This window comes from Pogona vitticeps, chromosome 2 (assembly GCF_051106095.1).
Source record: "Pogona vitticeps strain Pit_001003342236 chromosome 2, PviZW2.1, whole genome shotgun sequence".
NCBI lineage: Eukaryota > Metazoa > Chordata > Lepidosauria > Squamata > Agamidae > Pogona > Pogona vitticeps.
This window is the reverse complement of record NC_135784.1, coordinates 139,563,782-139,576,764: the sequence shown is the minus strand read 5'-3', so window position 1 is coordinate 139,576,764 and position 12,983 is coordinate 139,563,782. Positions and strand designations below refer to the sequence as shown.

General features: G+C 43.3%; 1 long non-coding RNA gene across 1 annotated transcript; it reads right to left on the bottom strand.

The window, feature by feature from the left end:
• Positions 1 to 340: 340 nt before the first annotated feature.
• Positions 341 to 1,402, bottom strand: LOC144586291 (uncharacterized). Its single transcript, XR_013541033.1, has 2 exons — positions 628 to 1,402; positions 341 to 481 (listed from the first exon to the last, which is right to left on the bottom strand). It is a non-coding gene; the product is annotated as an uncharacterized LOC144586291 (long non-coding RNA).
• Between the last annotated feature and the right edge of the window lie 11,581 nt (positions 1,403 to 12,983).

The following is a 12,983-nucleotide window of genomic DNA, read 5'->3' as shown; positions in this document are numbered from 1 at the left end:
GTCCTCTACTTTGTGTGGATTACCATCTGTGAATCAGGACATGAAGGACCATTGTGTAAATAGTAAGTGGTGCGTTAGATCTGCATTCTCTGATACCAGAACTCCTAAGAATTCAAGTAATAATTCCAACATTTGACTCCCCGCTGATGAGGGTTTACAATGTATGGTACAATAAAGAATCTTTATTAAAAAACAGTATATTACAAGAATATTGTAAAGCATACATCTAAATCTCAGTGCTAGTAGGAATACAGGGCAGACATTTTAGCTTTTACAGAAGGTATAGGCAGAAACACACGCAATACAGCAGAAGGTACAGGTAGAAACACACAATACAGGATATATTTGCAGGTTATATAGTCATTCAGGACAGTTTCTCTCTTGAAACGATGACGCCTGCCGCTTCCAGGTGTCTGGCTGGCCCGTGTCCACAATCACAATCGAGCGCATCATCCTCATCATCCACATGCCAATCCTTATCCTATGTTTGGGAATGAAACATAATTTCAGTAAGTTTAAAAGACCTTAAATCCCGTCCCTAACATAGCTCATAACTAAGGCTTTTTAAAACCCTTTATAACAGAACCCTTAATAAGACTTTTTTTAAAAAAAGAAAATTGTTCTTACCAGAAAGCCTTGGTGCTCTTTATCACTCTCAAAACCTTCGTCTGGAGCCTCTGCCAACATTTGCTGCTCAGGACCATCGTCAATCTCCGCAAAACCCGGCGGCTTCTGTAAATCTCTTTTTATCCCTTGTTCGCCATCAACGCACTGAGGCTCAGCATCTTCATCATCACCCCACATCAGGGTGCAGGCTGGTTTTCTTGTGTTTTTCGGCTTCTGCTTCGGCTTTGCGGTAAATACAAATACGTCTTCTGCAGACTTGCATTTTTTTCTTAACTTTTCTGGGTCTTCAGGAAGGCTATCCTTTAGTCTTGTAGGAGTTCCTAAGGGACACAATGGCATGGAAAAACCGACAGGCCCATAGTAGTAGCCTTTGGGGCGCAAACGCCTCCTGAGTTTTCCCGCAAGCTTTTGGCTTGTCTCAGGAGCTTGGTTCTCCTTGTCCGCCATGTCTCCAAAGCCACACACCTCTGCAAAGAGCTGCAAGCATGCGCAGAAGGGACCCGGAACCACGGTTATAGCGTCTCAGCAAACCCTGGGGAGTTTCCCACCCTGCAGGGCCTAGGGCAAGCCGGGACATGTCCTCAGGCCACCCCTTTTCTAGCCAAACCCCTACAAATGCTCCCCATTGGTCCACAGGGCCGCGGGGGTGGCACAACCCCTCGGGGACCAATCCTCAGGCCACCCTTGGGTCACGGGGGACCCCGGACTCTAGGCAAAGGCCCCTATAGGACCACAGGGACCCCCACAACCCCTGACGTCACCGCTCGACCCGCCCCTTCCGCCGGAAGGGGCCTGGGTCGAGCCTGGACGCTGGAAGTCCCACCCCTTCTGCTGCAGGGTCCCAAAAAGGGGCGGGGCACCTGTCAAATTTTGAGTTTGATGTAGGCTACCATTAACCTACTACTGGTGTCATCAGCCCACTGGCAGTACTAAACCCCAAAGAACCAATCAAGCTCTTTAGATTTTAATGAATATATTAAACCTTGGGCAAAAGAGGTCTGGTTTGAAACAAGGATGACCATTGGGGATTTGAACCGGGTCTCCTCAATCGTAGTGTGACATCATGTCCCATACCACTCTGACTGACCATGTCCATAGTGATGCCCACAACCCCATTGTCAATTAGGGAATCAAGGGAAACATATGTTGAAGCAAGAGAAAACCCTCCAACTCAAAAATAAACAGGAAATCATTCGGATCCATCACCCTCTTGCTGATATGCTGAGTTCCCATGAATCTAAACTAAGTAGTGATCATTAGGAATTGATATGTCCGTGGGTAGAACAGACCAGGGTAGAACATTCATCCAGGAGCCTGTTCTGGGTGGTGGTTTTCCCACACACAACCTGGCATCCTATAATGACGGGATGTTTGCATTTTGAATACTTTTTCTATCTGCTGTCTGCACTTCAAGGGGTCCAATTGTACCCCATTGGTACTGGAATTAGAAAAATAATACAGCATTCTGTCTCTGAACTCAGCTGGCAAAGGAACCTTAGGAAGCACCAAGTGTGTTCTTATGCCAGACCTATATTGGTGGGCCAAAACTCAAACTAGCAGAGTGCCTGGATAGGCCAGCAAAGTGTAGTAAAGCTGACAGGATATGTGAACATTGTGCCTATCCTAAGCCATCTGTATTTCTATCATAAAAGGAAACCTCTCATACGAGGTCTAATCCAGCATACAAACATTTCTCATTCCTCCGTGAACAGTTCTGGGAAAGTCTTGCCCCCAAGTCCTACTTTGTAATGCAGAGATATTCCTCAGTGTACCACTGGCCTCAGAATGGGTGGGGGATCTTATTTTCACCAATCAGTGGTGCAGTGTACCATCTGGTGATTTGTTTATTCAACAGCTTGAATCATTTCTGTAAGGCTGGTCTGTAATAGCAAGACCTGCTGCATCCCCCCTTCCTAATGTCAGCTAATTCAATATATTGATGTATATAACTTTTGTCCATTTGTGAAACTGAATTTCATGTAACATGAAAGCTTGTTTTCAGTAGTCTAAAGACTAGTTGATCCAATAAAAAAAAGTTTCATATAATTGTGGTCTTTCTTGTTTATTAAAACCAGCACAGAAACCCGGTCTCTAAATGATTCATGCTTCCATTCCACACTGCAGACCAATGTAGGAAGTGTTGGCATGTCTTCCTGTCTCATTCAAGAGTGTGGTATCAGATAAAGTTCCCCCGCTTCTTCAGGAATTTTGGCTTCTCTTTTGGATTTCTAATACTTTCCCTTCCCATACCATGTACATCAGAACATGATATTCTCTGGAAAGAAGGTGCTGCAATTCCATACACAAAATGCGACAAACAGTTGCTTTATACATTTTACTGTATGACTCTGAGGTTGGTCCTCTGCATGTTTTCAGTCTTAGCATCAGTTTGGCAGAAGGAAAATACTGACTGCTTTTGCACCACCACCCCCTTGGAGATCTGAGATGCTGAGACTATCCCCAAGCTATGTTTTTTAAAATGAAAATTTCACTTCCACCCACCCACTCCAGGTCTGCACCCCAACTGGATATTTTCCAGCACCTTGGAAATCCCTAGAGCAATCTGTGCTGAATCATTCCTGAGTCGTTTAATTCATGTTTTCTGTAGAACTGTGAGCACTAAAAATTGGCAAATGCTACCTTAAATCCAAACTTATCCCTAAAACCTACACACCATTCTATAATTCCTGGCTCCCTTTAGATGTCTAACAGTAGTTAATTTCTCCAGAAAATTTCAGAAAGTCCTCTTTTCCCAGGTTTAATCTTTCTCTCAAATGCAGCTTTAGCTCACAGTACAAAAACCACAACAACAAAATTAACTAAGAGTCTTCTAGCACATTAAAGGCTGACAATTTTTATTTGGGATGTGTTTTTGTGAGCTAACCTATTTCTTCAGATTCACTGGGATTGCAGCCTCAGTAGTCAAATGTTTCTGCAAATGTGGGAAGAGGAGTCTGTATTGCAATGGAAGTTCCAAAAGCCCTGCATGATAATGATCAATCAGTAGTTGTTAAAAGGTGTTAATAGTGTCAGATGCAGCTTTTAGCAGTGGAGCTTTTTTAAAGCCATGGGTGGGTGGCAAGCAGGTTAAGCAGATCACTTTTCTAAGGTGCAGGGGGATATGTTATCTACAAATTCATTTAGTAATTACAGAGAGAAAAATCTTGTTTCAAACCAGTGTACAGGTAATCTTGTTTCAAACCAGCATGGACCAAACACAGTTTGTTGATTAAATGTGGGCCTACTCTAGTTGTGACTTACTACAGTGGTGCCTCGCATAGCGAGGTTAATCCGTTCTGGATTAACCTTCGCTATGCTGAAGCATCGTTGAACGGGGCAGGGAATTCCATTGGAATGCATTAAACATGGTTTAATGTGTTCCAAATGGGCCAAATACTCACCGTTCAGCGATGCTTCTTAATGGCCGGCAGCCATTTTCGCGCCCTCCCCTCGCTTAACGAGGGCGCGAAAACGCTGCGCGTGGCCATTTTGGGCCATTTCCGGGCTTCCGGCGGCCATTTTGGCCGCTGAACAGCTGATCGTCAGGCTTCGTTTTGCGAAGATCGGTAAGCGTTTCGCTTACCGATCTTCGCAAAGCGAATTTTGCCCTATCTAAAAAACGTTGAGCGATCGCATTAGCGATCCCAAAAAAGGGATCGCTGTGCGATTTCGTCATTGTACGGTGCGCTCGTTAAGCGAGGCACCACTGTACTGGATTTCAGCCACTGTTAGGTGTTTCTAGTGTTAACATGGAGACACCCTTGGCATCTGGCTCTGCTATAGGGTCTGGTTCCCACTGCGGTATCTTTGTTGTGAGATCTGACCTTCGAATGACTCTGAACAACCCAATTTAAAATTTTATTATATAGCAAACCAATTTAGAGATATCCCAGATTATTATTAAAGGTAATACAAATTTAATCTGGATAGAGATATAAATGCAAAATAAGGAAGAAAAAATTGAAGTATATTGTTAAAAGAAAAGATTGGCAAAAAGATTAAAAAGACTACTAACCCCTTCCTTAAAAATATGTTAGAAAATTGGAAAAAGTTTAGACGTATATTGAGTCCACCAATCTCTCCCTTATCCCAGGTTATAGATTTAAAGGATTTTCCAGAAAATCTTAGAAAAACTTTTAAGAATAAATCAAAATATAAAGGGATAAATAGGATAAAAGAATGGATGGGAAAGATGAAAGATAAAGGAAATATAAAAGAGATATTGGTAGGAGAGGGGATTTCCTGGTTTAATTTGATTCAAATACTGTAGGTGGACAAGGGAGTGGAAAAGTAAGGAAGGGAAAAGTAGAAAAATGACAAAATTTGAAGAGATCATTGAAAAAAGATTGAAATTGGATGAAAAGACAGAAAGAAAGAGAACTGTAAGTCAAATATATAAATTATTAATGCAGGCCAAACTGGATACCACAAGGATAACAAACACAATGGCAACATGATTTGGATAAAGAAGCATTAGGAGACGAATGGGATAAAAGGTGGGACAAAAGAATTATGAAGAACATGTCTGTAAGGATAAAGGAAAATTGTTAATGTGGCGGTGGTATTTAACACTGGGAAAACTGAATATAATAAATAAAAATGTATCATCACTATGTTGGAGGTGCAAAAATTAGAAGGGGATATACTTACATATGTGGTGGCTATGTGAAGCAAGAAAGAAAGAATGGAAGCAAATTTTTAAAGAAATAAGGGAAATAACTGGATTAAATATTCAAATGTCCCTGTCAATGGCTTTATTGAACATGGTTCATCGTCGTCGTTTAGTCGTGTCTGACTCTTTGTGACCCCATGGACCAGAGCACGCCAGGCCCTCCTGTCTTCCATGGCCTCCCAGAGTTGGGTCAAATTTATGTTGGTTGCTTTGATGACACTGTCCATCCACCTCATCCTCTGTCATCCCCTTCCTCTTGCCTTCACACTTTCCTAACATCAAGCAGGGAGACAATATACAGCCTTGTCATACTCCTTTCCCAATTTTGAACCAATTAGTTGTTCCATATCCAGTTCCAACTTTTGCTTCCTGTCCCACATACAGATTTCTCAGGAGATAGATATGGTGGTCAGGCACTCCCATTTCTTTAAGGACTTGCCATAGTTTGCTGTGGTCCACACAGTCAAAGGCTTTTGCGTAGTCAATGAAGCAGATGTTTTTCTGGAACTCTCTGGCTTTATCCATGATGCAGCGTATATTAGCAATTTGGTCTCTAGTTCCTCTGTCCCTTTGGAATCCAGCTTGTACTTCTGGGAGTTCTCGGTCCACATACTGCTGAAGCTCACCTTGGAGGATTTTGAGCATAACCTTGCTAGCGTGTGAAATGAGTGCAATTGTACAGTAGTTGGAGCATTCTTTGGCACTGCCCTTCTTTGGGATTGGGATGTAGACTGATCTTTTCCAGTCCTCTAGCCACTGTTGAGTTTTCTAAACTTGCTGGCATACTGAATGTAGCACCTTAACAGCATCATCTTTTAAGATTTTAAATAGCTCAACTGGAATGCCATCACCTCCACTGGCCTTGTTGTTAGCCAACCTTTCTAAGGCCCACTTGACTTCACTCTCCAGGATGTCTGGCTCAAGGTCAGCAACCACATTATCTGGGTTGTCCGGGATAGCCAGTCTTTCTGGTATAATTCTTCTGTGTATTCTTGCCACCCTTCCTTGATGGCTTCTGCTTCTGTGAGGTCCCTCCCATTTTTGTCCTTTATCATGTCCATCTTTGCACAAAATGTTTCTCTAATATCTCCAATTTTCCTGAACAGATCTCTGGTTTTTCCTTTTCTATTATTTTCCTCTATTTCTTTGCATTGTTCATTTAGGAAGACCCTCTTGTCTCTCCTTGCTATTCTTTGGAAATCTGCATTCAATTTTCTGTAGCTTTCTCTATCTCCCTTGCATTTTGTTTTCCTTCTCTCTGCTATTTCTAAGGCCTTGTTGGACAGCCACTTTGCTTTCTTGCATTTCCTTTTCTTTGGGATGGTTTTTGTTGCTGCCTCCTGTACAATGTTGCGAGCCTCTATCCAAAGTTCTTCAGGCACTCTGTCCACCAAATCTAGTTCCTTAAATCTGTTCTTCACTTCCAATGTGTATTCATAAGGGATTTGGTTTAGATTATACCTCACTAGCCCAGTAGTTTTTCCTACTCACTTCAGTTTAAGCTTGAATTTTGCTATGAGAAGCCACAATCAGCTCCAGATCTTGTTTTTGCTGACCATATTGAGCTTCTCCATCTTTGGCTGCAGAGAATATAATCAATCTGATTTCGGTATTGCCCATCTGGTGATTTCCATGTGTAGAGTCACCTCTTGTGTTGTTGGAAAAGAGTGTTTGTGATGACCAGCTTGTTCTCTTGACAAAACTCTATTAGCCTTTGCCCTGCTTCGTTTTGAACGCCCAGGCCAAACTTTCCTGTTGTTCCTTTTATCTCTTGACTCCAGACTTTAGCATTTCAATTCCCTAGAATGAGAAGAATATATTTCTTTGGTATCAGTTCTAGAAGGTGTTGTAAATCTTCATAAAATTGGTCAGTTTCAGTCTCCTCAGCATTGATGGTTGGTGCATAATCTTGGATTACTGTGATGTTGAAAGGTCTGCCTTGAATTCGTATTGACATCATTCTATCATTTTTGAGATTATTTCCCATTACAGCTTTTCCCATTCTTTTGTTGACTATGAGGGCTACTCCATTCCTTCTATGGGATTCTTACCCACAATAGTAGATATGATAATCATCTGAATTAATTTGCCCATTCCTGTCCATTTTAGTTCATTGACGCCTAGGATGTCAATGTTTATTCTTGCCATCTCCTGTTTGACCACAGCCAGCTTCCCAAGGTTCATAGATCTTACGTTCCAGGTTCCTATGCAGTATTTTTCTTTGCAGCATCGGACGTCGCTTTCACTTCCAGGCATGTCCACAGCTGAGCGTCCTTTCAGCTTTGGCCCAACCACTTCATTAGCTCTGGAGTTACTTGTCCTTGTCCTCCACTCTTCTTCAGTAACATGTTGGACACCTTCAGACCTGAGGGGCCCATCTTCTAGTGTCTTATCTTTTAGCCTTTTGTTTCTGATCATGGGGCATTCTTGGCAAAGATTCTGGGGTGGCATTGCCAATTCCTACTCCAGGTGGATCGCGTTTAGTCGGAACTCTCCACTATGTCCTGTCCGTCTTGGGTGGCCCTGCACGGCATAGCCCATAGCTTCTCTGAGTTACTCAAGCCCCTTCGCCACAACAAGGCAGCAATCCATGAGGGGGTGAACATGGTTAAGAAAGATCAAATGTTGAGTGAAAATAAGGTTTTAATGGTAATAATGGTTACGGCAGCAAGGTTAATCTTTGCAAGAAACTGGAAAAATGATAACCAATTTAATAGATAAATGGTATAGAGAATTATGGGATATGGCAATTAATGATACTGTAAATTGACATGTGATATGAAAATAAGAGGCCTATCAAAAAATAATGGTTTTAAGAAAATATGGAGTGTATTCTTGGAATATGTATTTCGGAGAGGGAAGGGGCATACGCCGAGGGAAGAAGTAATGAAGTTTTGGAGAGAAAATTGAATTTATATATATATATATACACACACACACACACACACACACACACACACACACACACACATACATACATACAATCTACACAACATAAAACAATACAAGTACATACACATAAAATACCAGTGCCACCTTCACCCTCAGAGCTGGTATTAACTACTGTATATATATTTTACAAAAAATTGAATGAATTTATATATATAAAGTAAGACCTCTGCCTGTTACCCCCCCCCCGGCCCTAATAATTCATGACAGGGATAGAGGGCACCCCTCTACAATTTTTGAGATTTGCTGCCCATGCTCAAAGGGCTATTAGCCCTTAATGACCACTTATTAACCATTATCCGATTGGCAATTTTGCATCTCAGTTACATTTCAGAATCCTCTATTCCCAATATTTCATATAAATATCAGGTTACATTTTACAAATATGAAGAAGTGGGCTACAAAGTCCTATGTCCAGTAAAACATATTTGTCTTTAAGGTGTCACAAGACTCTTTGTCATTGCTGTTACTTTATTTGTTTGTTGTTGTCAAAAATTATTTATTTATATATTTAAACTGCAACACACTAGCAAGATTAACTACATAGGAACTGTAGCAAAAGTAAGGAAACCATAACTAAAGTGTTGTTCTCTTCCAAATGGTATTTAATATTTTTTTATTTAAGATTGCACCTGATCAAATCAAAAACAAATCCACCCTACTAAAAGTGAGTTTATGAGTGTCTTAACAAAAGCATTATAAGTAAAAACAAAATTTAAAAAATGACTAGTTCTCATTTTAAGTCCACAACTGGGACCACTCACGTACATCATAAATGATCTCCAACCCATCCATGACAAGAACACTCTTCCAAGTTCTTGATGGCAGATATATTCTTGCCTACAGACAATTCCCCAATCTCAAACAACTGACACAATGCACTACACAACACTGACAAAAATGAAAATGAAATACTGCTACAAACCCAGATGCCAGCTCTGCCCCATATGTATTCTGGCAGCACAATTACTCAACCTAACAATGTCACACACAATAACAAAGGTACTTCTTCCTGTTCCTCTATCAATGTTATGCCATCTTTTGCCAACTTAGTCTACGGAGGATAAATGTGACAACCTCTACGCAAAAGAATTGTCACAAATCGGACCTCAAGAATGGATACATACAGAAACCCATTTCACATCATTTTAATTTGCCAGGACATTCTAAAAGTGACCATTCTTGGGGGGAAATAAACTTCAGGACAAGAATCCAGAGAGAGATAGCTGAGATAAAATATATACACATCCTAGACACCCATCTCAATGGACTCAATATAAGCCTAGGCTTTTTAGTGCACTAACAAATATGAACACTACAATAATTGTACTGTACTGTACTTCCAGATACATTTTCCTCCTTAACTGATCCACCTAAAAACTTTAAAGGTAAACTGGAGTCTTAATTCATTACCATGTTGCTCTTGTGATCATCCGTGCCTGGGGTAACACGCACATTCTTGTAGCTTTTTACAAAACCTATACAGAAAAGGTCATTAGCAACTGTAAAAGACCAGTCTCCTCTGTATAATTAAAAATCATATTATTCTACCATTGTTATTCAGGGCAGTGATTCTTAACATCCTTCACAGCACAAGCTTCAATGGAAAACACCTGTATATCAAAGAGGCTATCACCCCACTGTGAGATATCGGTTGACTTTCTTATCAGCCGCCCAACCATGATGGAATTGGACCTGTCCACAAGAGCTCACATTAAAATACAACCGTCTTTAAAATGCCACTTTGTTTTTGTCTTTTTTATTTGTTTGTTTGTTTTTACCTAAAATGCTTGCACAGGCGAACACGGCGGCCTCTTCTACAACTACAGTTAATAAAAGCAGTGCAACTGCCATCCATTTGTAAGTCTGATCTGGAGCGCACAGTATCCTGGCGCTGCAAAATGAACCACCAAGATCTTAAACCTCTCTCGGCCATCACGCTTTACCTACCTGCACAAACTGAAGACTCCACAAGATGGCAGCAGAAAACATTGATTTTGATTGATTGGTTGACGAGCGATCAGCTACGACGACCATCATCCCGTCGGTAGTTAATTTCCCCCCTCGAGTCGGAACTGTTCCGCTCTCTCTCGGGCAGCCTCCTTCAGGAAGGGACAGCTCCTGAGAGCCGACAAGAGAATCGAGGGAAGGGAACTGAAGGAAAGAGGCCAGGCGAGGGTATGGAGGAGAACGGCACAGTCCCCTTTCCTTGCCCCAGGATGAAAGGACACCCGGACCCTCTCTTTCCTCGCTTCCAGCAACTAACGGCTTTGTCCTGGGGAACACATATCGCAGCCCTTCTCACTGCAAGCGCCTGTGGTTATAATATCAGCAGGTCTTTCTTTTTGCCAATATAGTGAGAGGGACGAACACAATTCTTTGGGAATTAACAGCCGTGTTCGTCCGTCTCAGGTTATTCTTTGGGAATTAAAAGTGAAACTATCTTTGAAAATATAGACTCATTGCTAATATTTCGATGTCGCTCTATACACCCAGAGGACCCCCTCCCAAAAAGTGGCTTTCAAAAGAATCTTAAAATAAAAGTGCACTGAAAACTACCCCGGGGGCATCATCAATTAAGGCGTGTCTTTTCGATTCATGAGTCGAAATGGGGAGAAGCTAAGTCTTCAAGGTGCCACAACGTTTTGTGTCTTATTTTTTTCCTGTTGTTTTCAGTGTGCTTTTATTTTAAGACTCTTCACCGGTGCTGTTTGTGTAATGGAGAGTGAAGAGCAAAGGACAGCCTCACACAGAGAGACACACAACATCTGTGTATGTGACCCTGTGTGTTTGTTTAATGGACAAGGGAAGAAAATCACAAAAAAAGCTGTTGGTTTGAACAGCACTAAAGGAGAAGTTTGGAAAACTGAGCAGTGGCCAGAGGATTGGAAAATATCAGTCTACATCCCAATCCCAAAGAAAGGCAGTGCCAAAGAATGCTCCAACTACCGTACAATTGCACTCATTTCCCACACTAGCAAGATTATGCTCAAAATCCTCCAAGGCAGGCTTCAGCAGTATGTGGATCGAGAACTCCCAGAGGTACAAGCTGGATTTAGAAGGGCAGAGGAACTAGAGACCAAATTGCTAACATGCGCTGGATTATGGAGAAAGCCAGAGAGTTCCAGAAAAATATCTACTTCTGCTTCATTGACTATGCAAAAGCCTTTGACTGTGTGGACCACAACAAACTCTGGCAAGTTCTTAAAGAAATGGGAGTGCCTGACCACCTTATCTATCACCTGAGAAATCTATATGTGGGACAGGAAGCAACAGTTAGAACTGGATATGGAACAACTGATTGGTTCAAAATTGGGAAAGGAGTACGGCAAGGCTGTATATTGTCTCCGTGCTTATTTAACTTATATGCAGAATACATCATGCGAAAGGCTAGACTGGAGGAATCCCAAGCCGGAATTAAAATTTCTGGAAGAAATATCAACAACCTCAGATAGGCAAATGATGCCACTCTGATGGCAGAAAGTGAGGAGGAATTAAGGAAGCTTGTAAGGAGGGTGAAAGAGGAGAGCACAAAAAACGGTCTGAAGCCCAACATAAAAAAACCTTCAGATCCTGGCCACTGATCCCATCACCTTCTGGCAGATAGAAGGGGAAGATATGGAGGCAGTGACAGATGCTACTGTCTTGGGCTCCATGATCACTGCAGATGGAGACAGCAGCCATGAAATTAAAAGATGCCTGCTTCTTGGGAGGAAAGCGATGACAAACCTAGCCAGCATCTTTAAAAGCAGAGACATCACCTTGCCAACAAAGGTCTGCATAGTCAACGCTATGGTTTTTCCAGTAGGGATGTATGGAAGTGAGAGCTGGACCATAAAGAAGGCTGACCACCTAAGAACTGATGCTTTTGAATTGTGGTGCTGGAGGAGACTCTCCAGTGTCCCCTGGACTACAAGGAGAACAAACCTAAACATTCTGCAGGAAATCAAGCCTGAGTGCTCACTGGAAGGATAGATCCTGAAGCTGAGGCTCCAATACTTTGGCCATCTCAGGAGATGTTAGGAAAGTGTGAAGGCAAGAGGAGAAGGGGACGACAGAGGACGAGATGGTTGGACAATGTCATCGAAGCTACCAACATGAATTTCACCCAACTCCAGGAGGCAGTGGAAGACAGGAGGGCCTGGCGTGCTCTGGTCCATGGGGTCACGAAGAATCGGACATGACTTAACGACTAAACAACAACAACAAAAAGGACACGAAGGCGCAGCTTGTCTGCCTGTCCTTGGGAAGCTGGGGCTGTCCTCTTCCCTCGCGGTTTGGGTCAGCACGGCTCCTGCTCTCCCCACGGAGGGGGGGGGGGTTACCAACCGGGAAAGGCCACCTCGCTGGGTCGCGGGCTTCCTGTGAGAGGAGGAGGGCTGAGGAACCCCGGCAGGGAGCGGGGCAGGACGGGGGCCGCCTCGGGAGCTCGAGCAGCGGGAGGGGAGGTTCCCCGGCGGGTCCCGCCAGACTCTGTGTCGAGGCCCGTCGGAAGAGTCCCGGAGAAGCGAAGCCTCGGGGGCGCCCCCCAAAGTCGCGGGATGGAAGGCGCCCCAGGGCTGCCACTGCCGCCCCCCAGCAGGGACCTCGCTTCTGGTACCACGCGGGGCGCGGCCCGGCGGGGACCTGCGCCTCGCCCTCCGGGCGCCAAGGCCGGGGTGCGCCCCGCTCCCCCCCCGCCCGCCGGGGGGGGCTCGGAGAGAAGGCTCCGCCGCCCCGCCCCGCCCCCGCCCCC